A 26,613-nucleotide genomic window follows, 5' to 3' on the forward strand; every position below is an offset into this window, starting at 1 on the left:
AAACATGTTTCATGAGATGTTAATGAGAGGGTCTGTGGTGTGTGTGGATGTGAGTGTGTGGTTTTTAGTGATCAAATGAATTTGGGAAATGCTTTATACTTTTCCCTCTTGATGAGTTATAATGTGTATATTTTAATATCAAAGGCTCCGACAAGTCCTGTAGCAGAGAATTCTGTTTAACCGAGTGTGTCAACTTGAGTCCTCTGGGAAGCAAATGCCAAAACGAAGTTAGACATGCAAGAGACTTATTGGAGGTAAGTCCTGTGTAACTGGAGGGGAGAGAGAACAGGAGGAGTCCGGAAAAGCCTTCAGACCGTAACATAAGCCTTACACCTATGAAAAGAGACGGAGAAGGAAAGGCGGTGTGGTAGGAGGGTCCATGGACTGCAGGACCACTCTGAGAAAGCCTTGGCCAACCCAGTGGGGATTCTGGGGCAAAGCTGGGCCAGTAGAAGTCTGCATTGGGCAGACATGGCCAGCCCAGTACCTCTACTGTGTTGTCATTGGCTGGAACAGTGTGGAGAGAACACATCCTCATCTCAGGTGCTTTGCACACAGCCAGGCACAGCACATTGGAAGGCAGAGGTGAGAGGACTACTTGAGCCCAGGAGTTTGAGACCAGCCTGGACAACATAGACCCCATCTAAAAAAAAAAAATCAAATGCTTTGCACATATTTACTCATTTAATCCTCAGAATAGCCCTATACGATAGGTCTTGTCATTGTTTCCATGTTTACAGGTAAGAAAACTGAGACACCAAGATACTCAATGACTCACCCAGGGTTATACAGTCAGTGGGTAGTGGAGTCGGCATTTGAATACAAAACTGCTTTTGGGAACCTCTGTCCTAGACAAGGGCAATGTGGTTTGCAGAGCAAACGGGGGAGAAAATGAACATTCTGAGCCTTGTCAGCACCCTGCGAAGTGCAGTGGTCACAGTCCCCAGTGACTTCCTTGATTCGAAATCCAGGGAAACCTTCTCAGTTCTTACCCTCTGTGTCCAGCAGCTGCCACTGACACTGTTGCCATTCCCTTTCTTCCCTCTGCTTCCATGGACATCTCCTTCTCCTGGTTTTTCTTCCACCTTCCTGGCTGTTCTTTCTCAATCTCCTTCACCAGCTCCTTCCTCTCCTTCGTCTTCTTGTACCTTTGTGGATTTTTTGCCTCAAAACCTACCTAGGTCAACAACTCCTGTGCTTCTAATTTCCAGTCACAGGGGCCACTTGGAAATATAGCAGTGCTTGGGGGAATATCACCAGGACACTTCCACTGGCCGGGCTGCTTCTCCCTCTGGGAGGTGGGTTATGTCCTATCCTCCCTGTTTTGCTCTCTTCTTGATATATATACAAAGGAGACTTTTCTATGGACTTAGAGATAGTAATTTTTTAGCATATTAATTTCGGTTTTCAGGGACAGCTAGTGGAAGTTTGATGGTGTCCAAGTCATTTTCCATATAATTTAGTTTATTTTCCTTCCTTTCTTTCTTCCTGTCTTTTTCTTTCTTTTCCTTTCCTATTCTTTTTTTTTTTTTTTTGAGACAGGGTCTCACTCTGTCACCCAGGCTGGAGTACAGTGGTGCGATCTCAGCTTACTGCAACCTCCACCTCCCAGGCTCAAGCAATTCTCCTGCCTTAGCCTCCCTAGTAGCTGGGATTACAGGCGTGCACCATTACGGCCCAGCTAATTTTTGTATTTTTAGTAGAGACAGGGTTTTACCGTGTTGGCCAGGCTGGTCTTGAACTCCCGACCTCAAAAGATCCACCCACCTCGGCCTCCCAAAGTGCTGGGATTACAGGCGTGAGCCACGGCGCCCAGCCTCCTTCTTTCCTTCCTTCCTTCCTCCCTCCCTCCCTTCCTTCCCTCTCTCTTTTTTTTTTTTTTTTTGAGACGGATTCTGTTGCCCAGAATGGAGTGCAGTGACACGATCTCAGCTCACTGCAACCTCCACCTCCCGGGTTCAAGTGATTCTCCTGTCTCTACCTCCTGAGTAGCTGGGATTACAGGTGTGCACCACCACACCTGGCTAATTTTTGTATTTTTAGTATTGACTCACCATGTTGGCCAGGCTGGTCTTGAACTCCTGACCTCAGGTGATCTGCCTGCCTCGGCCTCCCAAAGTGTTGGGATTACAGGCATGAGCCACTGCACCTGGCCTTCTTTCTTTAAAAATATTTTTTTCTTTGCTTTTGTTTTCTCCACATAGTTGAACATCCTGGAAATTCATTCCTTTGCATTAGTCTCTGAGGATGGGCCGGTTAGCTACAGAGCCATCAGAATCTGAGTGTCTGGCACCTGAGCTCCTCCTTGGCCCACAGAAAGGCTCTGCCCACCAGCTCCCCAGAGAGAATATGGAAATGCTGCCTGGGACCAAATAAGGGAATATAATGAAAGGGGCCTCAGGGCTGAGTCTGTGTCTGAGTCACATTTTAGCAAAGCGGCCACATAGCTTCTGACTCAGAGCACAAAGATTCTTCAATTCTTCATGGCAAGAATGAGACTCACAAGAGCATAAGCTCAGAGGTGGAAAGGAGGGCAGAGCTGTCTCTTCCTGTCCAGTCTAACCCAGGCAGCTAAGAAGCTGAGGCCAGAGAAGGGAGGGTCCCGCAGCCTTAGAGAGGGCCGGAGCCAGCTGGGGCTTCCAGACTCTCGGGAGAGGTCCCATCCTGCCGTGCACTCTGCAGGCTCTGCTCAGTCTGCTTGGACGCTGCTGGTCTGTCGGGAGGCCCTGTCACCCTGCCCCTGACCCGGCTATGCTGGGGAGACCTCAGCTTTCTGACTCATACTCAGAAGGGAGTGTCTTAGAGAAATTTCTTTCCACTCAAGCAGTCTATGGACTGATCAAAAGTGCAAGTCATGTCAAGACATAAGTGCTCTCTAACATGTATTCTGCAATGTGGACTTGAATATAAACTGAAAAGCACAATAGTGAATAATTAGAGCTGTCATCTTAGCACGTTTTATATAACTTCTGTGAGAGCGCGTATCACCTGGTGTTACAGATATTTAGTGTCCATTTGCCCGCTAGCCCATCCATTTCCGAAAGAGATACCATGTCTTTCTTGTTCACCTTTGTGATCCTGGCATAGTGCCTGGCACCTGGTGGGTGCTTAGTAAAGGTTTGTTGAACGAAGGGTCATAGGCACAAAACGATCCCAGGAAAAAATTGTTGACATCTTTGATTCAGAATCATTGATTTAGGGTGAGGGAAATGCTCCCTGGGCCCTGTGTCATGCTAAAGGATTCCCTGAATTGAGAGCTTTGAGGAGCCCAGATTTACTCTCCACTAGGATTGCTTCAAATGTCTGAGTTTAGGGTGGGGTGGAGTGTACCCTCCTTTACAGGAGAACCAGAAGATTCCTCCCCCAGAGTTTAATGCTTGAATTCCTCTAGGAGAAAGATAAGAATGTTGCAGGACAAAGCTGTGCAAGCATTTCTTCTTGCTTCCTCCTCCCCCTCTCTCTTTCTCTTTCTCTCTCTCTGGGGCTGACTGGTCTATCCCTAAGTTGTGGGTGCTGGTGCTGGTGTGGAGAGGGGATGAAGGACCCAGGACATCTCTATGGGGTCTACCTGGGACCAGACTGGCCATCAACACACAGCCCAGCCTCTCCACTTCATTGCCACTCCTGGGGGCATTTCGGTGGACTACAAAGTGCTAGAAACCACGGAGTCCCTGGACGCCCCCTTGGCCCCCTGAGCATTCTATGTGGGGATGGGGGTGGTTGGGTGTGTTCTGGGAGTGGGGTCCTGGGGGAGGGTGGTGGGGGTAATGTGAGATTGATGTCAAAGAAAAGAAAAAATTATTTGATGGCACTTGTTTAGGTATGATTAGGAAGGTTTTATTCGGGACCGTTGCAATAGGCATAGGGGCCACTGCAATGGGGTTTTGCAGAGGTGGATAGAGATTGGGCTCAACTCTGAATATGGCACGGCCAGGTGGGAATGCATAGCTAAGGAGCAGAGTTGGGGTCAGTGACAGATAATTACTAAGAGGAAACATAAAGAATAAGGGGGATTCTGGCTAAACCCCCTAACCGAGTCTTGCTGAAGACAGGACAGGGTCATTGAACATCACCTAGATGGTGGAGGATGAGGAGCACAGTTAGATATTGGGGATGATCAGATAGCAAGGTGTGGAGGGGTTCTGGCTAAACTGACTTAGCAGGGTCCTCATTAAAACTGAATTTTTCAAGGAAATGCACAGATGGGTCTAGGAAAGGATCAGGAAGCTCACTAAAGTTTGGTCAAGCAAAGAATCTTTGTCAAGGGCCAGAGGAGGCCAGAGGTGAGGCCGAGAGGTGCGGAGGGACTAGCTGCTATAGGACCTTGTAAGGGCAATTGGAGGGGTTGGAACTGGAGGGTGAAAGAGGTGAGTGTGGTGGTCAGGCTGGTGGGGAAGGAGTAGGGATCTGGGCAGCTCTGGTGGAGAGGCTCCTGAGCCCCATCACAGGTGTTCCAGGGTCCATCAGAGCTTCTTCTGATAGCAGGACTGCAGCCCCATGGTCCTGCTTGCCCACTCTTCAGAAGCAGGCCCTGACAGAGAAGAACTTGGCTTTTTATTTTTTATTTTTTTTAAGAGACAAGACCTTGCTCTGTCACCCAGGCTGGAGTAAGAGGCATGATCATAGCTCACTGCAGCCTCCGTTTCCTGGGCTCAAGTGATCCTCCCATCTCAGCCTCCTGAGTAGTTAGGACTACAGGCATTTACCACCATGCCAAGCTAACTTGTGTGTGTATATGTGTGTGTTTGTGTGTGTGTGTAGAGTTGGGGTCTCGTTATATTGCCCAGGCTAGTCTGGAACTCCTGGCCTCAATAATCCTCCTGCCTCAGCCTCCCAAGTGTGAGCTTGGCTTTATGAAGATACAATAATTTGGGGGCTTCTCCCAGTCTATTCCCACTCACAATTTTTATTTTTATTTTCACTTTTTATGTTTTTTGAGAAGGAGTTTTGCTCTGTCACCCAGGCTGGAGTGCAGTGGTGCGATCTCAGCTCACTACAACCTCTGCCTCCTGGATTCAAGCAATTCTCCTGTCTCAGCCTCTCGAGTAGTTGGGACTACAGATGCCTGCCATCACGCCCGGCTAATTTTGTATTTTTAGTAGAGACGGGGTTTCACCATAATGGTGATGCTGGTCTCAAACTCTTGACCTTAGGTGATCCACCTGCCTTGGCCTCCCAAAGTGCTGGGATTACAGGTGTTAGCCACCGCGCCCGACCCCCACTCATAATTAAACACAGCCTGCACATGTATTTCTGCACCAACAGGCTGACAGGCTCTCATTGGAGAGAAAATAACCCACTCCATCCTTTTGTGCAACTGGAATGATTTGTGTGTCTTGGGAAGTTTTAAAGGTCACCAAGATTTCCTGAACAACAAAAATAAGCCTGTAGTAATAAAATTATTACGCCACAATCATGCTCTTCACTGTGAGCTATAGCGGGTGGCCCTGCCCAGGCAGGTGATGACAGTAAAATGGCGCCGCCAAGGGCCCCTTTGATGTTGTATTGGCTCCACCACGTGGCAAAATGCAGTATTGTTATTTCAAAGCAAGAAAACCCCTAATTTAGCCATGGAAAAGGAAACCTCTATCTCAAAAGGCCTTTGATGCTTTTCAGCATAAACAAGTAAAACTGGCAAAATGTCTTGTTTTGGATCTCAGGCAGTCATGACTCCAGATCCCAAAGCCCTCTGGAGTCTGATACTGAGTTCCTCATGAACTGATCCATCTATTTATGTATGTATCTGTCTATCATTATTTGTGACCACATATGTGCCAGGCATAATGCTGGGTACTGAGGCTTCAACCGTGAACAGGATACTGTATTGTCCTTACAGAGGACATAGACAATGGGCAACAGGCCATTGCAATTCACTGTGGTAAGCACTATGGAGACAAATTACTGAGGATCCTCACCCAGATTTGGGGAGTCTTGGGTTATTTCACTTAGCATAATATCCTCAAGTTTCATCCATGTTGTAGCATGTGACAGGATTTCCTTCCTTCCTTCCTTTCTTTCTTTTTTTTTTTTTTTGAGATAGAGTTTCACTCTTGTTGCCCAGGCTGGAGTGCAAGGGTGCAATCTTGGCTCACCGCCACCTCCACCTCCCGGTTTCAAGCAATTCTCCTGCCTCAGCCTCCTGAGTAGCTGGGATTACAGGTGCATGCAAACACGGACGACTTTTTTTGTTTTTTGTTTTGTATTTTTAGTCGAGATGGGGTTTCGCCATGTTGGCCAGGGTGGTTTCAAACTCCTGACCTCAAGTGACCCACCCGCCTCGGCCTCCCAAAGTGCTGGGATTACAGGCACGAGCCACCACGCATGGCCAGGAAGTCTTTTTTTTGAGACAGGGTCACTCTCTGTTACCCAAGCTGGAGTGCAGTGGTGTGATCATGGCTTACTGTGGCCTCGACCTCCTGGGCTCAAGTGATCCTCCCACCTCAGCCTCCTGAGTAGCTGGGACTACAGGTGTGCAGCACCACACCTGGCTACTTTGTGTATTTTTCATAGAAACGGGGTTTCACTATGTTGCCCAGGCTGGTCTTTAACTCTTGAGCTTAAGTGATCCACCTGCCTTGGCCTCCCCAAGTGCTGGGATTACAGGTGTAAGCCACCGTGCCTGGCCCTAAGGGAGGAAGTCATCAACTGGGGCTGAGAGCTGAGTTCAATTCGTGTAAGGGTGGATGGATAGATGGAGAGAGGATAGGAAGGGGAGAGGGCTCCAAAATGACTGAGTAATTGGCTGGGAACTGAGAGAAGTTTCGGTGGCTGTAGTGTGGACTGTCAGATGAAGATGGTGATGGGAGATTGGGCCAGAGAAGAGAGCAGGTGCTGGGACACACAGGGCTTGTGAGTTCCGCGAAGGAGTTTGCCCAGTTTCCAGCAGGGGGCAAGTAGTGGTGGTCTCCCCACCTTGTTCCTATGGGCTGATTTAGTCTGTGGTTCTGGCTGCGTGGCCTCTCTGTGTCTGTTTCCTCAGCCAGATCTTCTCTGAGTGGACAGCACTTCGAGAAGACTTACGTGGGATGGTTGGATCCTGGAGAGGCCTACAAGTAGCCATCGATTCAGTCCGGACACTATTTGCTCTGGAATGTGCGGGGCTGGCTCACATTGGCTCCTGAGAGGAGGGAGAAAATGTGCGCAGGGCAGGTTGGAGACATTATTTCTCAGTTTGCAGTTGGTTGGATCATGTCAGCCCATCAGGATATTTTAGCCAGGATGGAAACCAGCCTTCTAGAGCGTTTAGGATGGGGATTGCCACTTGGGGAATTAAAGGCAACAATGACAAAATGAGCTTATCAGAGGACCTAGTAGGATTCTCATTCCTATGGCTGGGTACTGTTGGCAGGAGGGCAGCTTCCTGGGCACTCGAAGGCAGGAGGAACTTGACTCTCCACTGGGGACAACACGGCTAACATCCTGTATTGTACAGCTGTGGTCATGCTGTTAAATTCTTGTGTCTTCTAGTTACATTTAGAGGAATTATATCTTTTTACTGTGTCTATTGGTATTTTTACATCAATCACAGTCCATCTTGTAACAATAAAATAATCTTTCAAAAAATGTTTTTCTGTTTAAATTAGCCTAAAACTCTCCCTTTCTCTCTCTCTCTCTTTTTGAGACATGGTCTTACTCTGTTACCCAGGCTGGAGTGCAGTGGCACAATCATAGCTTGATTATATCTCACTGCAGCCTTGACCTCCTAGGCTCAATGAACCTTCCACCTCAGACTCCTGAGGAGCTGGGACTACAAGCACACACCACCATGTCCAGCTAATTTTTTTTTTTTTGTATTTTTTTGTAGAGGCCAGGTTTTGCCATGTTGCCCAGATTGATACTGAACCCCTGAGCTCAAGAAATCCACCTGCCTTGGCTTCCCAAAGTGCTGGAATTACATGTGTGAGCCACTGGGCCTGGCCCCTAAAACTATCTCTATCATTTTTCAGCAAAAAATCTGATGAGTACTAATTCCCTTTTCTCCCAACTTTGTGTCTAAGATTTTGAACGTTGGGTGTTTAATGTCTGAAGGTATTTTCCTTCATGAAAACATGCAGGAGAGGGAGCTGCAGCTGCAAACTAAGGTTCTGAGGCCTCTTCTCCCTGTTCTCCTGCAAGAAGTCCGAGGTTCATAGCACCGTGGCTAAGAACACATCTTAGATAGCAGAGCCTCCGGATAGAGAGTGCCAGGGGCCAGAGGAGACCAGGCTTCTCCTCCACAGGTATTAGCGTGTATGTGGAGGTGAGTCTGCTGTGGCTTGGGGCTGTCCCTGGCCATTCCACTGAGAAATGAGCCTCATGTGCTGGAGGGCCGCCTGCCACTCTGGTCCTTTCTGCCTATGATCCAAAGGGGAGGATGGTGCCTGGTTAGCCTCATCTCACTTGTTCCCTGTTAGTTGATTGGGAAGTGTGAGCCTCATCTCACTTGTTCCCTGTTAGTTGATTGGGAAGTGTGGCCAAACCAGTCTGCCTAAGACTGCACACCCTGAACTGATATGATGGAGGTTGACACCAATCTTTTGGGGGGTCTTTTGGAGGATTTTTTAAAAATAAACTTCAGATTTATCAAAAATTGTGGAAAAATTGCAAGACTAGTCCAAACCCCTCCTGCATATTTTTTACCCAGATTCACCAATTATTTACCTTTTGCTTCATTTTTGCTTTATTATTCTACCATCCATCCATCCATCCATCTACATACACACCATTATATGCATATACATAGCATTATATCCCCATTACGTATGCATATATGTGCTGTGTGCCTGTGTATGTATATTTTTTCTGAACCACTTGAGAATCAGTTGCAGACATTGTGCCCATTTACGCCTAAGTACTTCAGGGTGTATGGAAGTCAGAATATTTAACACTGACATATTGCTATTATTTAATCCAATTGATATTCAAATATCATCAATTGTCCCAATAATATCTTTTATAACCTTCATAATTTTTTTCTCAGGTAAATGATCCAATACAGGATCATGAAATGCCTTTAGTCATTATGTGTCTTTAGTCTTCTTTAATCTAGGGCAGTTCCTCAGCCTTGTTTTGTCATTCGTGACCTTGACATTTTTGAAGAACACAATCTAGTTAGTTTGTAGAATGCCTCTCAATTTGGATTTGTCTGATGTTTCTTTATGAATAGATTGAAGTTATGCATTTTTGGCAATAATATCATAAAAGTGATATGTCTTTCTCAGGACATTACATCAGGAGGCACATGATATTGATTTGCCACATTTCTGATGATGATAATTTCGACCATTTAGTGAAGGTGGTGCCTGTCATTTTCTCCATTGTAAAATTACTATTTTTATAATACCGTTGAAATTAATCAATTATTTTTTGGGAACTACTTTGAGACCATATACATATTCTGTTCCTCAACAAACTTTTACCTATTGTTTTGCATTCGTTGCCTGAACCAACCACTACTATGATTATTACAAAATAGTGTTTTAAAAAATTATAATATTTCCTCTTCCTTTATTGGCTGGTATAAGACTGCTAGGAAGAGTTTTCCATTATCTCCAAGTTATTTACATAAATAAGGGCAGATGGATTCCTATTTTACTCAATGGATTAAATGCATTACTATTGTTATTTATTTTGATGCTCAAATTGCCCCAGATTTTGCCAGGGAGAGTCCCTTCAGGACAGCTCCTGTGCCCTTCTGACGTGTCCTCATCATTCTTCGAGCAACCCCTTACTTCCTGGAACATGAGGCTATTCCAGATTCCACTTATAATTTTTCTGCCCTAGTTCTGGAATTAAACATTTCTTTTTTTGTGGGGGGAAATTAAGCATTTCTTCAAGGAGCCTTTTTTTTTTCTTTATCTTTTTAGTGGGGGATAGTATTTAGAAACCAAGATCTGGGTGCTTATTGCCACTGAAATTGCTTCTAGTGCCTCAAGGCAGACAGATCTCTGTTCTCTATATTAGAGGACACTGTCCACTCTCTAGCTAAGAGGCCCAGCCAAGAATTTTCTTATTCTTTTTTTTTTTTTTGGCAGAGTCTCCAGGCTGGAGTGCTGTGGCGCGATCTTGGCTTACTGCAACCTCTGCCTCCCAGGTTCCAGCGATTCTCCTGCCTCAGCCTCCCAAGTAGCTGGGATTACAGGTGCCTGCCACCATGCCCAGGTAATTTTTGTATTTAGTAGAGATGGAGTTTCATCATGTTGGCCAGGTCAGGTCTCGAACTCCTGACCTCAGGTGATCTGCTCACCTAGGCCTCCCAAAGTGCTGAGATGACAGGTGTGAGCTACCATGCCAGGATGAATTTTCTTATTCTTCAGGAGAATGTGCTTTGATTTGATTTGTTATTCACTATTGAATGGGGCCAAGACCACAACGTTACATATTAACATAATATTATATTAATTTATTATTAATATAATACATATTAATGTTAATACATATTAACATGTAGATTTTTGTCTAGTATAGCTACAAATAATTTCATTCAGGGAAAAAAAATAAAACAACAAAAACTAAAACAAAAAATAAAAACCAAACAAATAAACAAAAACCCTAAATCCCAAAGGTTATAGTCTTCTTACCCTATATAACATTAACCAGTTTTGTATACCACCCCAAAATTCTATTTTAACATCTTTTATTCAGTGCCTATAATACTTAATCTCTCAAGTTCTCTTGAAACCAGCTTTACCATCCCACTCATTCTCTCATTAATTAGGTAAATGAGTTTTTAAAAAACCAGGTACATAAATCTTAAACATAATGCTCTCTTTATAAAAGTAAATAAATAAAATACAATTTTAACTCATAAAATATTATACCCACGCTGGTGCAGAGGCTCACGCCTGTAATCCCAGCACTTTGGGAGGCCAAGGTGGGTGGACCACCTGAGGTCAGGAGTTTGAGACCAGCCTGACCAGCATGGTGAAACCTTGTCTCTACTAAAAATACAAAAATTAGCCAGGTGTGGTGGCGGGCGCCTATAATCCCACCTACTTGGGAGGCTGAGGCAGAATTGCTTGAACCCTGGAGGTGGAGGTTGCAGTGAGCCAAGATCGTGCCATTGCACTCTAGCCTGGGCAGCAAGAGCAAAACTGTCTCAAAAAAAAAAAAAAAAATTATACCCAGCTGGGTGTGGTGGCTCACACTTGTAATCCTAGCACTTTGGGAGGTCCAGGTGGGTGAATCATTTGAGGCCAGGAGTTCGAGACCAGCCTGGCCAACATGGAGAAACCCCGTCTCTATTAAAAATACAAAAAATTAGCTGGGCGTGGTGGCACATGCCTGTAGTCCCAGCTACTCAGAAGGCTGAGGCAGGAGAATTGCTTGAACCTGGGAGGTGGAGGTTGCAGTGACCTGAGGTTGCACCACTGCACTCCAGCCTGGGTGACAGAGTGAGACTATCTAAAAAAAAAAAAAAATTATACTCTGCCACTTGAGTTTAAATTGGCCTCCAATTCCAAATGACCACAATGTGATTTATTTTAACTTTCCCTCTTTCCATATTTGTAATTCTCTTCTCCAACAATGAGAAATATTGCTTTCATCCTTCTGAATATATTTAATTCAAGAATACACAGAAAGTAGTTTTAGAATCACAAACCCATACTACCATGAAAATTACAACTACCAACTAGGGTTCAATATTTGTTTATAGTTTGTTTTGTCTTTACTGAGAAGATATAGTCAAAATGCTATAGACAAAGTCTCTTGAATTAGTCAGTTTCCCCCCTAGTCAATCGATTCTTTTTGAATCTGGCTGGGTACGTGGTGGCTCACGCCTATAATCCTAGTACTTGGGGAGCCCAAGGAAGGATTGCTTGAGGCCAGGAGTTTAAGACCAACCTGGCCAACATAGCTAGATCCTATCTCTACAAAAAAAAAAAAAAAAAAAAAAGAATCTAAAATCTGTTTAGAACAGGAGTGGCTTGGTTTGCTCCACTACCGTTAGTTAGAGTGTTTTTAACTGTGGGTATTCCTTTCCCATGAAAATAGGCCCTCACTTTTTGCATAGGTGGCCCTAGACATAGAATAGAATAACAAATGGACAAGTAGCAGAATATACAAAACAGTTGCATTTTGATCACTTCCCAGGAGTTGTGCATTCAATTTACCAGTGACTTCGTGTTTCTACTAGCCTTTTGCTGATATCCTAACTACACATTAGTTCTTTCCACCCCACATGGAAAATGACAGTATTGGCATACTTTAATTAACTCCAGATATTTTTCTCTATTTAGAACTCTGAGAAGTTGATCTCTCTCCAGAGGACCCCAGATAATAAAAAGCAGTTCTAATTCTCTAGAGTTGGGCCATTCAAAGCCAGTTTTAAACAAGAGGTTGAATGATGTCCCCACATGTTCAGTTTTATATGTGGTGTTAGCATACTTCTGGTGATAAGGGAGTTTTGTTAATGACTCATATAAATGACAGCTTAATTTTTAGTTTTTAATAGTTGTGCTGTGTGCTTTGCTCTGATTTTTAGTAGTTCGCTGTGTGATTTGTGTCCTGTTAGAAACAGGATTCTAACAAAGCCTAACTCTGGGTGAAATCTGGAGTTTATCTTCAGGCCCCTGGCCCTGTTGTATCACCCTTTCCCACCGTGATGCTAGTCTCCCTGTTTTCCTTGTATGCAGTGCCCTAAGGAGATCTTTTTCACACATTTAAAAGTCTTCTTTCATCAAAGTATCTGAAAGTCAGTTACACGAAGTTGTAAACAGATAATAGCTTAAAGTGTTACTCTTCTCTCCTAGACTCCTACAGAACAACCAGGGACAATCAGCTTCACAGGAACCTATCCTCCCTGCTGGCTATGTAATTTGCATAATTTATAGGGCTGGGTGCGAAATGAAAATGTGCTTATCTTGTTAAAAATCCAGGAAAAAACCTGTAATTAAAATACTAAAATATAAAGCCTGTGCAGTGGCTCACACCTGTAATCCCAGCACTTTGGGAGGCTGAGGTGGGCGGATCACTTGAGGTCAGGAGTTCAAGACCAGCCTGGTCAACATGGTGAAACCCTGTCTCTACTAAAAAGACAAAAATTAGCTGGGCATGGTGGTGGGGCGCCTCTAATCTCAGCTACTTGGGAGGCAAGAAAAGCTTGAACCTGGGAGGTGGGGATTGAAGTGAGCCAAGATCGTGCCACTGCACTCCATCCTGGGCAGCAGAGTGAGACTCTTGTCTCAAAACAAACAAATGAACAAACCCCTAAAATATAAAGCTTTTTTTAAAAAAATAATCTTTATTTATAAAATGTAATGGGGATAATAGTGATATATGAGTAATGACATAAACCTACAAATTGCAAAAATGTACCATTTTTTGTTCCACCAATTTATATAATACAATGGAAAATAATACTTTATTAATGTGAAATCTTGATTGGTCATAAGATTTTTCTGACTCACTTCTCTTCAAATCATTTCTAAAGCCATCAAAATTTATATTTTCTGTTTTTTTTAAAAGAGGGGCTATGCTAATCTTCTCTGTACTGTTCCAATTTTAGTATATGTGCTGCTGAAGTGAGCACCAAAATTTATATTTTCAAGATGATGACAGTAGAGTAAGAAATAAAAATAAAATCCTAAGCCTCCCAACTGACTGAATGGAGTGCCTCTCAGCCAAGGGAACCCCAGAGGAACCTTAAAAACTGAGTTCCCAGCCATAGGGGATGGGAGGTCAGACACACCTCAATATGCCCTATCCTTATTCATCTTTAACCAGAAATTTTTCCTAAGGAGTACACAGAAATCAGCCCTGGGGAACAAGAAACAGACGACTCATTACTTTATTGCCTTTAGCCAGTCATCTGAGGCCGTGACTGGACTCCCCCTTCCTTTTTGTGTTTTTTTTTTTTTTTTTTTGAGACGGAGTCTCGCTCTGTTGCCCAGGCTGGAGTGCAGTGGCGTGATCTCGGCTCACTGCAAGCTCCATCTCCCGGGTTCACGCCATTCTCCTGCCTCAGCCTCCCGAGTAGCTGGGACTACAGGTGCCTGCCACCACGCCCGGCTATTTTTTGTATTTTTAGTAGAGACGGGGTTTCACCGTGTTAGCCAGGATGGTCTTGAAGATCTCCTGACCTCGTGATTCACCTGCCTCAGCCTCCCAAAGTGCTGGGATTACAGGTGTGAGCCACCGTGCCTGGCCTTTTTGTGGTTTTAACACAGCAACTAACCAGCATTCCTTCCTGATAAGAGATCACTGACCACAGAGTGGTTCTCAGCAGTCTGCAGAAGATGCACGTTGAGGGTTTTTGTGTTCTCTGTTTCACCTTTTGATGTCAGAGGGCCAAAAACCACCCTCGGATCATGCAAGCACCATCATTTTTTGAACATGTGACACATGAAGAGGCATGAAGCCCAATTGCACATGTGCATGTTTCTCTTTTCATAAATATTCATGACTCCTCCTATCATGTACTAAATATGTATACTTAGCCAAGCCATTCATTATACATTCTTGTTTTATCCATCCCTGCCTTGAAGTACCTGTTTCTGACTTCGGTCAGAGGCTACACTTCCCAGCCTGTAGGAATGGCCACCTTGCAGATTGCAACACTTTATGAGAAATAAAGCTCTTACTTCAAAATTTATGAACCTCACCACTCTTTAGTTGACAAGAGTATTAACTTAAGCATGGGGCCCCTCTTGGAGCAGGGCCGTTATGACTGCATAGGTTGCTGCCCATGAAGCTAGCTAGCTCTGCTGACCTTGTTGCTGGTTTTCCAGGAGTAGATTGTGCTTGGTGTACAGAGTATTTGTTAGGAATCAACTTCTGTGGATGAGAGGAGGAGGACGTAGTCCTGGGCAGAGGAAAAGTCAAAATGTGATGCAATTGTGACAAAGCTTTGGACATTCCTATGCGATGTTCCAGACCGTACATGGCCCATCAGAGGTGCTATATTGAGCCAAAATGTCTGTGTCTTTATACCTTGCTTCTATCAGTCACTGGAGGTGAACTGCCCCAACTTTGGGGTGTGGGATTACAGAAAGTTTCCAGGTCTCAGATCCTTTAGAGTTTGTCTCAGTTGCAGAGAGCTAACTCAACTGAGGGCATGGCCTTCCCAGGATGAGCAACATCCTGCTTTCTCTTCTGAAGAAAATAGTAGCAAACCAAATCCGGCTCTCTATATATGATAATATATCACAGCCAATAGCTGAGGTCAAGAATAGTAGATTGACCATGTGTTGTGACTCACGCCTGTAATTCCAGCACTTTGAGGTGAAGGTGGGAGGATCGCTTGAGGCCAGGAGTTTGAGACCAGCTGGGCAACATAGTGAGACTCTGTTTTTTTTTAATATAGTGAGACTCTGTTTTTTTTTAATTTTTAATATAAAAATTGAAAAAAATTAGGCTGGTATGGTAATGTGTGCCTGTAATCCCAGCTACTTGGGAGGCTGAGGTGGAAGGATCACTTGAGCCTGGGACGTTCAGGCTGCAGTGAGACATGATCGTGCCACTGCACTCCAGCCTGGGTGACAGAGCAAGACCCTGTCTCAAAAAAAAAAAAAAAGGAAATTGCTTTAACATTAAGGAATCAGAGAATCAGTCACCAATGGATTGATATATATTAACAGAATGATGCATAAAGATACAGATATAGAAAGGTTGAAAATAAAATGATGGAATAAGATATACTATGTGAACATTGATGAGAAGGAAATTGGCATAACTATATTAATATCAGACATAATACTTTAAGACAAAAATCATTATTGGAGATAGAATGGGGTTGTTTGTGATGACAGAGGCTCAAATCATGAAGAATGTTAAAAAGGAAGAGGGATGATGACTCAAGGGAAGAGCAGTGAAGACTGTGGAGGAAATTGTGTGTTTCCAGGAAGCTCCAGGCTCCTCACATTTCTCCCACCAGCCAGCAGATAGATATTCCATAATTTAATTTCTTTAGCTTAGTGCTTTATTGTATAGTTAAAATTAAAAAAAAGAAAGCAAGAAAGGAAGGAGCTATCAAGTTATGAAAGGACATTGAAGAAACTTAAATGCATATTACTAAGTGAAATAAGTTGTATTAGTCTGTTTTCATGCTGCTGAAAAAGACATGTCCAAGATGGGGTAATTTATAGAGAAAAAGAGGTTTAATGGACTGACAGTTTCACATGGCTGGGGGGGCCTCACAATCATTGCAGAAGGTGAAAGGCACGTCTTACATGGCGGCAGAAAAGAGAGACCTTGTGCAGGGAAACTCCCGTTTTTAAAACCATTAGATCTTGTGAGACTGATTCACTATCGTGAGAACAGCACTGCAAAGACCCGCAAAAATCATTATTAGAGATAGAATGGGGTTGTTTGTGATGATATAGGCTCAAATCATTTTCCCCTATGATTCAATTACCTCCCACCGGGTCCCTCCCACAACATGTGGGAATTGTGGGAGCTACAATTCAAGATGAGATTTGGGTGGGGACACAGCCAAACCATATCACTAGTCCATCTGAAAAGGCTACATAACATATAATTCCAAATATATGACATTCCGGAAAAGGCAGAACAATGGAGACAGTAAAAAAAAAAAAGATTTCTTGGTGTTCGGTGAGGGGTAGATGAACAGGCAAAGCACAGAGGATTTTTAGGGCAGTGAAATTACTCTGTCTGATACTATAATGGTGGATACATATTATCATATGTTTGTCAAAACCCATAAAATATACCATACTAAGAGGGAACCCTGATGTAAACTACAGTGATAATGACATGTCAACATAGGTTCATTGATTTTAACAAATGTACCTCACTAGTGTGAGACGTTAATAATTGGGAAGCTGTGTGTGTGTGAACATCTTACTTTCCTCTCATTTTTTTGTAAAGCTAAAACTGCTCTGAAAAATAAAACTATTAATTAAAAAAATTAATAGGAGGCTGTGTACAGAGATTCTTTTTGTACAAGGAAAAAAACCAACTCAAATTAAGCCAAAAACAAAAGTAAATGCATGATAGGTCTTGGTCCTGCTGCTTGATGACTTAAATCTAAGGTTATGGCAAAACATCTGAAGCTCATTGCCAGGCTGTGATGGTGCAGGACCCTAAACAGAATGCTCACAATGGAGGAGCTCATGACATTAAGCCACAGAGGCACTATGAGAAGCTTGCCACAGGTGACAGCAGCAGAGCTGTGAAACTTGCCTGTGGATCTATAATTTGGAAGTGGCCCATAAGATGAACTCCATGGGAAAGAGTTGGGCAGATAGATCCATGGCAGGGCTGCTGAGTCCTGTGTGTAGGACACCCAATGCAAAAACCTCATCCATTTTGTGCTGTCGCCTCTTTTCTTCCTCCAAAAACCCATATGATGTATATTTCTCTTACCGTTTTTCCCTGCAGTAAACCTAATCCTATAGATGCAGGAAGGCCTGTATATACAGAAGCAATCCCTGCAGTCAGCAATGGAGCCTCTCTTCCATTAAGTGACAGAAAAACTGAGGCCCAAAATAGTCTAGGAGTAGAATGATGGTTGCTGGAGGATACAAGGAGTGGGAAATGTGGAGTTGGTGTTCAATGGAGATAAAGCTGCAGTCTTGGAAGATGAAAAGATGAAACCTGCGGTTTTGGAGATGGATGGTGTGATGGTTGCACAATAATGTGAAGGTACTTAGTGCCACTGCACTGTACACTTAAATGCTAAACCTAGTACATTTTGTGTTATATATATTTTATCATGGTAAAAAAAGTCCAGAGTAAATGCATGCTAAAGATTCTGGAATGTCATTGTAAAACCAAGGTAGAATACGCATGCCTCAGGAATAACCTAAATAGAGACTCAGATAACACTGGGATCCCCTTTTCAAGGTGGGAGGAAAAGTGCCCAAGCTTTATTTTTCACAGCTTCAACCATCAGATCCAAGTCCAAAAATCTAGGGAAAAAACTCATTGACCCGTGTTGGGTCAGGTACAGTCTCCCATATCAATCAACTATGCACAAAAGGTGCCCATGCCACCAGGACTGTGGCGTGTGTGGTGGCCAGTTTTGGTAAATACTCCAAGTGGTTTTGAAAAGAACATGGACTTTGCTGCTGTTTGGTGCAGTATTCTACATATACTAAGGAGGCTAAGTTTGTTAATTGTGTTATTCAAATCTTCTATATCCTTATTGGTATTTTTGTCTGCTTGTTCTATCTGTTACTAAGAGTATTGTATTAAAATCTCATATTAAGATTGCATATTTTCCTTTTTGTCTTGCCAATTTTTATTGTACATATTTTGTGGCTATGTTGTTATAAGTATACAGTTTTACTACATCTTCCCAATGAGATGATTTTTCCTGATTATGAAATGTTTCTCTTTATTTTGTGGCTATGTTGTTATAAGTATACAGTTTTACTACATCTTCCCAATGAAATGATCTTTCATGATTATGAAATGTTTCTCTTTATCACTAATAATGCTTCTTGCCTCAGGGTCTTCTTTTTCTGATATTATATAGCTATATCAGCTTTCTTTTGGTGTTTGCATGCATTTCTTTCTGTACTTTTATTTTTAACTTTTCTATATCTTTATAGTTAAGCTATGTCCCTTTGTTGCTTTTAACTAGGCTGAGAATTTTTTTTAATGTAGTCATTTAGATTTAATGGAATTACTAATATATTTGTATGTAAACCTACTTTCTTCTTTTTGCTTTTTGTTTGTCCCTTCACGTCTATGTTTTCCTTTCTCTCCTTTTTTTTTTTTTGCTTTCTTTTGGATTAACTATTTTTTATTATTTCATTTCACCATTAGAGTGGTTTTTACTATCCTTTTGGTGGTTATCCAAAATGTCAATAATGCAGAGGCTAAGAAACCCTGACTAACCTCTTATTTTCTCTAAACTGGCAGTAAAATCTAGAGGTTTGATTGGATTCAGTTTATTTTTTGGGGGGAGGACAGAGGTCTTCACAGATGAACCTATATTGTACATCGTATTATATGAGAAGGCAATAATGTCCCATGCATAGATGCACAGATTAATAAGTGGGCTTAGGTGTTTCAGTCAGATCCATGTATTATAAAGTTCTCTATTAGTCTTTCATCTAATTGTGTTAGCATCCATTGGTGATGGCTACCTAGACTCATTATTTCATTAAGGGTTGCAAGACAGTGACTCCTCTATCACTTGTTCTCCTATTCGCTGAAATTCTTAAGAAGAGCATTGCCTTGCCAACTGCTTACAGTCCACACAGGAAAGGTAGGATAAATGCATGACTGATGAAGCAGGAAAGGAGTGTTACTATGCAACATTACACCAAGCCCTTGGTTTTAAATTAATCTGAGGCCTATTGGAGGAAACGGACATCTAGGGGGCAGCAGAGACCACCAGTTGCTGGAGCCATCATTGATACCTTTAACATGCGTTACCTCTGACTGCTGTCGCTGCGCAGTTTAATTTCAGCTGGCTAGAATCCCAGCTGCTCTGAGAGGCCATATTCCCTTGCTGGCTGCAGTGAGGAGCTGGGGTTGTCTCTGGTGCCTCCTGGTCCTTGTTACCTGCTGCTGGAAGGTGAGGGAGTATCTCACCTGGGACTAGCAGAGGAACCCAGCAGTCCTGTGTTGGGGCTAAGGGGGAGATGTGGAGGGGAGAGTGGACTCTGTCTGTGACAAGAATGCAGACTCCATCAGTTCAACTCCCTGGGTGCATTCTACATAAAGTGATCGTTTGTCACTTTAAACAGTGTCAATATGGTATATTGGATAAACGTGTGGGCTTTTAGCTAACACACTTGGGTTCCAATCCTACTCCTGCTACTGAGGAACTGTGGATGAAGCTCAGCTTTCTCACCTGTAGAATGCGGCTGGTGATAGTTGCTATTGCACGGCATCGTTGCAGAAGCTGGAGACGGTGTGTGTAAAGGGGTCAGCCGGGGACCTGATGAGCAGGCGTGTGTGTGCACTTGTGTGGTGTCGGAGTAGGGAGCCCCTCACTGTTCCCTGGTGAGGCCTGGCCCAGCTCCCAGGCTGATAGCTGTGTTCAATGCCCAGCAGCCTTTCGCCTCCAGAGAAGTGTAGCTAGACATGGTGCACAGGAGGGCTGGGCTCCGGGCTCCCATGCCTTCTGTGTCAGATGAGCGCAGGAAGACCCAGGGTTAAAGTGACTTCTCCAGGTCACTCAAGAATGTGGCAGAGCAGAGGCTGGAATCTAGATTTGCAGACTCTCAGTCTTGAGCTTGTATTGGCTGCATCTAAGTTACTATTTTCTCTGGATACTCTTATTGCTTCTCAAAATCCTTAGGTTGTCTTGGTTTAAGTTGTAGTCGCAAACATTTTCGGACTCACACATGAAATGAGCCCTCAGTATACATGTGTACTTTAATTCATACAATCATACTAATCACGGGCTTAACTATACTCTATCTCTTACCAGTCCAAGAGTGTGAAATACAAAGTTTGAATATGACTTATATATTTAGCTAATTATTAATTCATCAAGCATGTATTGAACTCATATTATGTGCCAGCTACTAAGTCACAGAAAGAAATTTGAGATAGGCTGGGCGCTGTGGCTCATGCCTATAATCCGAGCACTTTGGGAGGCTGAGGCGGGTGGATGACCTGAGGTCAGGAGTTTGAGACCAGCCTTGCCCACATGGTGAAAACCCATTTCTACTAAAAATACGAAAATTAGCTGAGTGTGGTGGTGTGCACCTGTAATCCCTACGCGGGAGGCTGAGGTAGGAGAATGGCTCACACCCGGGAGGTGGAGGTTGCAGTGAGCCAAGATTGTGCCATGCCACTGCACTCCAACCTGGGAGATGGAGCGAGACTGCATCTCAAAAAAAAAAAAAAAAAAAAAAAAAAGAAATTTGAGATAAAGGGAATAGAGACATAAGGATGAAAAATACAGTCCCTGCACGCAAGGAATTTCAACTTTAATGGGAGTAGTGGAGAAGATACGGAATGGAGAAGCCAACCACTGATTACAATTAGGTGAGATGCACGGGCTAGCCTTTACCTTGAGAGATGTTCTGGAGGAGTGATATTTGAACTTAACCCAGCAAGGTGAGTCATACCTAAGCAGGGAGAGACCAGAGTGACTGTCCTTGCAGCCAGAAAGAGTATAGAGGTGTGAAAAGGCCTTGTGGGTTTGGGGGACTTTTCCAATGTTAGTTCTGCATGGAGGAGATATGGGCAGACAGGTCTGTGATGGTGACAGGGCTGGGACAGCCAGACGCTGAGGGTCATGGTGCTGTACCAAGGAGTTGGGCTATCATCTTTAAGGCAAGGTGAGGAGCATTGAAGTACCTTAAGTGACAGGATCAGACTGTGGAGATGGGAGGGATTTGAGAAATTTGGAAGGCTATTGCTGTGCTGCCGGCTAGAAGGACTAAAGAATTGTACTTAAGTCATGGTTGTGGGGATGGAGAGGAAAGAAATGACTCAAGGGATGGTTACAAGAAAGATTGGACAGGACATGTGTTTAAACAGTGACCATGGGAAGGATCTGCAGCAGTGTTTTGGAACGAACCTTGAGAAATTGCTACCATCTGCCCGAGTTCCCACCTGGCTATTACAGGTTCAGCTTGAGGCATTTCTCTAAAATTCCTTGTAAATTGAAAGTCTAACAAGAACCTATACTAACAAGAACCTGTTAACGTTTTATCTTCCTTTGCCTTCCCTTTGAAAACCCAGTGGAGAACTCAGTGTTCTCTTTGGACTAGTGATTGGGGAGCTGGGGACGGGAAATGAGGCTCTTTCCAAGTGTAGCCTAGACCGTAACTGCAAGGGAGACTGACTGAGGGGCTGTGGATACCACCTTCCTAGCTGATTTCACCGCCAGGCCTGCTGTGGGAACAGGCTTGTTAGATTTGAGGCTCCTTGGGAAGGATTCTTAACTCGTAAATATCTCCCTCTCTACCTGCTGTGGGGATTTCTTTTTTTACTGTCCATGTTCAAAATTGGATTAATTGTAATCCTTGATTCATAATACTCTCATTATTATTAGTCAACACATGGCTTTCTTTACTTTTCTTTTCTTTCTTTTTGTTTTTTTTTTTTTTGAGACAGAGCCTCACTCTGTCACCAGGCTGGAGTGCGGTGGTGCGATCTCAGTTCACTGCAACTTCCGCCTCCCAGGTTCAAGCAATTCTCCTGCCTCAGCCACCCGAGTAGCTGGGATTACAGGCACGCACCACCACGTCTGGCTAATTTTGTATTTTTAGTAGAGATGGGCTTTCACCATGTTAGCCAGGATGGTCTCGATCTCTTGACCTCATGATCCACCCGCCTCGGCCTCCCAAAGTATGGGGATTATAGGCGTGAGCCACCGTGCCTAGCCAAAGCATGGCTTTCTTTAATTTCTTTAAGTTATTATTAGTAGTATGACGAACTGGGTGCAGTAGCTCATGCCTGTAGTTCCAGCTCTCTGGGAGGCCAAGGTGGGAGGGTCACTTGAGCCCAGGAGTTTGAGATCAGCTTGGGCAACATAGGGAGAGCCCCATCTGTAAAAAAAAATACAAAAAATTAGCCAGGCATGGCGGTGTGTGCCTGTGGTCCCAGCTACGTGGTAGGCTGAGACGGGAGGATCAATTGAGCTCGAGAGGTCAAGGCTGCAGTGAGCCACGATCACACCACTGCACTCCAGCCTAGGCAACACTGTGAGACTGTCTCAAAAACAAAACAAAAAGTGTGATGAATTCCTATGTATCCACTACCCCATCCGAGAACTAAAAAATTACCTGAAACTTATATCTCTCTGTATGCTCCTTCCTCACTTCGTTTCCCACTCTTCAGGGTGAAAGAGACCACTATTCTGATCTTTGTGTATATATTTTCTTCTTTTCATGAGTTTTATTTCATATATTTGTATGCATATGTTATATTTTCCACATTCAAAATTTCTCCACTAAACAGGGAAAAGAGAAAGACCCTTTACATGGAGAAGAGCTAATATGTACTCCTTGAAAATAGAGCCTGGCAGCTTCCTATATATAATTCTTATTAAAAATATTAAAAATTGGCTGAGTGCAGTGGTTCACACCTATAATCCCAGCGCTTTTGGAGGCCGAGGCGAGCAGATCACTTGAGGTCAAGAGTTCGAGATCAGCCTGACCAACACGGTGAACCCCCCCAATCTCTACTAAAAGTACAAAAATTAGGTGGCGGGTGCCTGTAATCTCAGCTATTCTGGAGGCTGAGACAGGAAAATCGCTTGAACCTGGGAGGTGGAGGATGCAGTGAGCCAGGATCGCACCACTACACTCCAGCCTGGGTGACAGAGTGAGACTCCATCTCAAAAAAAAAAAAAAAGAAAAAAGAAAAAAAAAGTTAAAAATTCCTCTTTCAAAAAAAAAAAAATAAACTTTGAATAAAATGAATAGTCCAAGAAAACATGTCATGTTGATGCTCCAGCATATTACCAAGTACCCCAGGGGGCATATGTCCCCAGTTAGAGTGCCACTTCTGGCAAGGTGGCTCTGATAGGCTGAGAGAGGTACAGCCCTCTGGCCAAGGAAGTCAGGGGCTGGCTGCTGGGGGTGCAAGCACACCAGAGCTTGTGAGTTTGCAAACATACAGGGCTCCGAGGGGTGTGAGCGTTGATGTTATGTGCCACAGCAACCAGTCCCTTAGCTTGGTCAGTGACATGGGACCTGTGTGATCTGGCTTATGAAGGTACCAGGGCCAATTAGATTTTCTCTTTTGGCAATTTAGACAGAGAAACACAAAGGGATTATTTGCTAGTAAGTTGTGAGAGCTGTATTAGGCAAGTCATAAGACAGAGTTGGAGCTGGAGAGGCTATGATAGGCCATGGGGAAGTCCAAGTTGTGCTGGAGCAAAAACAATGAGTAATCAGCTGGATGCGGTGGTTCATGCCTGTAATCCCAGCACTTTGGAAGCCAGGTGGGCAGATCACTTGAGGTCAGGATTTCGAGACCAGCCTGACCAACATTGTGAAACCTTGTCTTTACCAAAAATAGAAAAATTAGCTGGACGTGGTGGTGGGCGCCTATAATCCCAGCTACTTGGGAGGCTGAGGCAGGAGAATCACATGAACCCTGGAGGTGGAGGTTGCAGTGAGCTGAGATCATGCCACTGCACTCCAGCCTGGGTGACAGAGTGAGACTTCAATTCAAAACAAACAAACAAAAAACAATGAGTGGTCCAACGAGGCCAGCGGACAGCAGGACTGAATTAGGCAGGTGACCAGAGCCGAAGCTTGTTAATGGGGATGCAGTAGCATAAGGACCTACCATTCCGGTGCTGAGCCTGCTGGAGCCATGTGCAGCCAACATTCAGCAGAATTCACCTGCTGATTTTGGGAGGCCTGGCACCATCAAGGCTCTGGTTCTTAGATTTCTTGCTCTCACATATTCATAACCTTACTTAATCCAACTTTCCATCTACTCCATGCCTGACCTGCGCCTGTACAGCTCAGTGTGACTGGAGTAAAGCACACAATCAAGGTGTGGTAGTTAAAAAAATGCTCACAAATTATTTGGTATTCCTTACTTTAAGAGGTGGAGGTTAATTCCTCTTTTGAGAGTGGGCTGGACATAGCAATTTGCTTCTAATGAATAGAATAAACCTGAAGTGAGTAGACAACTTCAGAGACTAGATTGTAAAAAGCAGTTCCCTCTCTGATTTTTGTATCACTTGTTCTGGAGGAAGTCAGCTGCCATGTCATGATAACATTGGAACAGCCTAAGAAGAGACCTACGTAATGAAGAACCGAGGCCTCCTGCCCATGGCCATGCGAGTGAGCCATCCTGATAGGAGATCCTCCCACCAGCTGAGCCATCAGTTGACTATAGCTGCAGTCAGTGTCTCATGAAAGTCTTAGAGGTCAGAACCATACAGCTAAATTCCCAAATTGCCTTTGCACCGAAATTGTAAGATAATAAATATTTGATGTTCTAGACCACTGAATTTGGGAAAATTTGTCATCTGCAAAAAATAAATAATATATGTGTTGATCTGTCTTACATTAAATTGATAGTCACTAACTCAACTGGCCCTTAATGCCACCTGGCAGCATCATGTCTCTTATCCAATTTTCAAGATCACTTATTTTATTTTATTTAAAATTCTTTTTGAGACAGAGTTTCGCTCTTGTTGCCCAGGCTGGAGTTCAATGGTATGATCTTGGCTCACTGCAACCTCCACCTCTCGGATTCAAGCGATTCTCCCGCCTCAGCCCTCCAAGTAGCTGGGATTACAGGCATCACTATCATGCCTGGCTAATTTTGTATTTTTAGTAGAGATGGGGTTTCACCATCTTGGTCAGGCTGGTCTCAAACTCTTGACCTCAGGTGATCCACCTGCCTTGGCCTCCCAAAGTCCTGGGATTACAGGCATGAGCCACCGTGCCCGGCCAGATCACTTACTTTATACCTCCTCTCTCTCTCTCAAATCTCCAACACCTCTGCCCCATTCTCACTCTCAGCTAATGCCCTTCACTCCTATTTCCTTGGGAAGGGTCAAAGCGCTGAAAACAGAACTTCCCAAGGTCCAACTGTGACATCTATCCTCACACTGTATCTGCCATCTCCCCTGTGAGAAGGGATGAAATATCTGTGTCCTAAGGCCATCCTCTCCCCTTGGGCTTTAGATTTGATTTCCTCTTGGCCACTCAAAAACACCCCTCCTGAAATTCATCCGCCTCTCTATTTCTAGATGGAAAGAGCATCAACCTGAGTCCAATCAGCTACTTACAGGTCAACTAAGAAGAGGACTGAGAGTTAACCATTGGATTGAGCAACATCAAGACCACCTGGATATTGGCCAATGGTTTTACTCTGAACATCTGCCTAGAGGGATGGTAAGAGAGAAAGGCAGGACAGAAATGAAAGGACAGTGAGAATACACACCACTTTTATGAAATTTTGTTGTGAAAAGAAAGGAAGAGGCCCGGCGTGGTGGCTCACACCTGTAATCCCAGGACTTTAGGAGGCCAAGGCGGGTGGATCACCTGAGGTCAGGAGTTCGAGACCAGCCTGGCCAACATGGCAAAACCCCATCTCTACTAAAAATACAAAAATTAGCCAGGCATGGTGGTGTGGGCCTGTAATCCCAGCTACTCAAGAGGCTGAGGCGGGAGAATCGCTGGAACCCGGGGGGCAGAGGCTGCAGTGAGCCGAGATCGTGCCACTGCACTCCAGCCTGGGTGATAGAGCAAGACTCTGTCTCAAGAAAAAAAAAAAAAAAAAAGAAAGAAAAGAAGAAACAGGACAGGGGCATGGAGTCAAGAGAGATTAAACATTTTCTTTTTTTAAGGCAGGAGAAACTATAGCAAACTTGTATGGGAAAGAAAGTGATCCAGTAGAGACAGAGAAAACTGATGCAGGTGCATCTGTGGCCACTCGGCAGCAGGAACTGAGGTCAGGGAAGCATGTGATATAGTGACATGCCCAGCAAGAACAACCTCAAAGTACACTCGTAAGTCCCCATATTGCATGTGGAGCTCTGTGAAGGGTTGCACGATGAACTTGAGAGAGACACAGTTCCTACCTTCATGGCCTTGTTTTCTAAGACTAGGTCAGAGGACTCTCCACCTTTATGCCCTCTCTTTTCTATTGTTTTGTATTGTATTGTATTGTATTGTATTGTATTGTATTGTATTGTATTGTATTGTATTGCATTGCATTGCATTGCATTGCATTGCATTGCATTGCATTGTATTGTATTGTATTGTATTGTATTGTATTTATTTG

General features: G+C 43.9%; 1 pseudogene; it reads right to left on the minus strand.

The window, feature by feature from the left end:
* Positions 1 to 13,415: 13,415 nt before the first annotated feature.
* Positions 13,416 to 13,510, minus strand: LOC112131060 (U6 spliceosomal RNA; annotated as a pseudogene).
* Positions 13,511 to 26,613: the final 13,103 nt, after the last annotated feature.

This window comes from Pongo abelii, chromosome 1 (genome assembly GCF_028885655.2).
Source record: "Pongo abelii isolate AG06213 chromosome 1, NHGRI_mPonAbe1-v2.0_pri, whole genome shotgun sequence".
NCBI classification, from domain to species: domain Eukaryota; kingdom Metazoa; phylum Chordata; class Mammalia; order Primates; family Hominidae; genus Pongo; species Pongo abelii.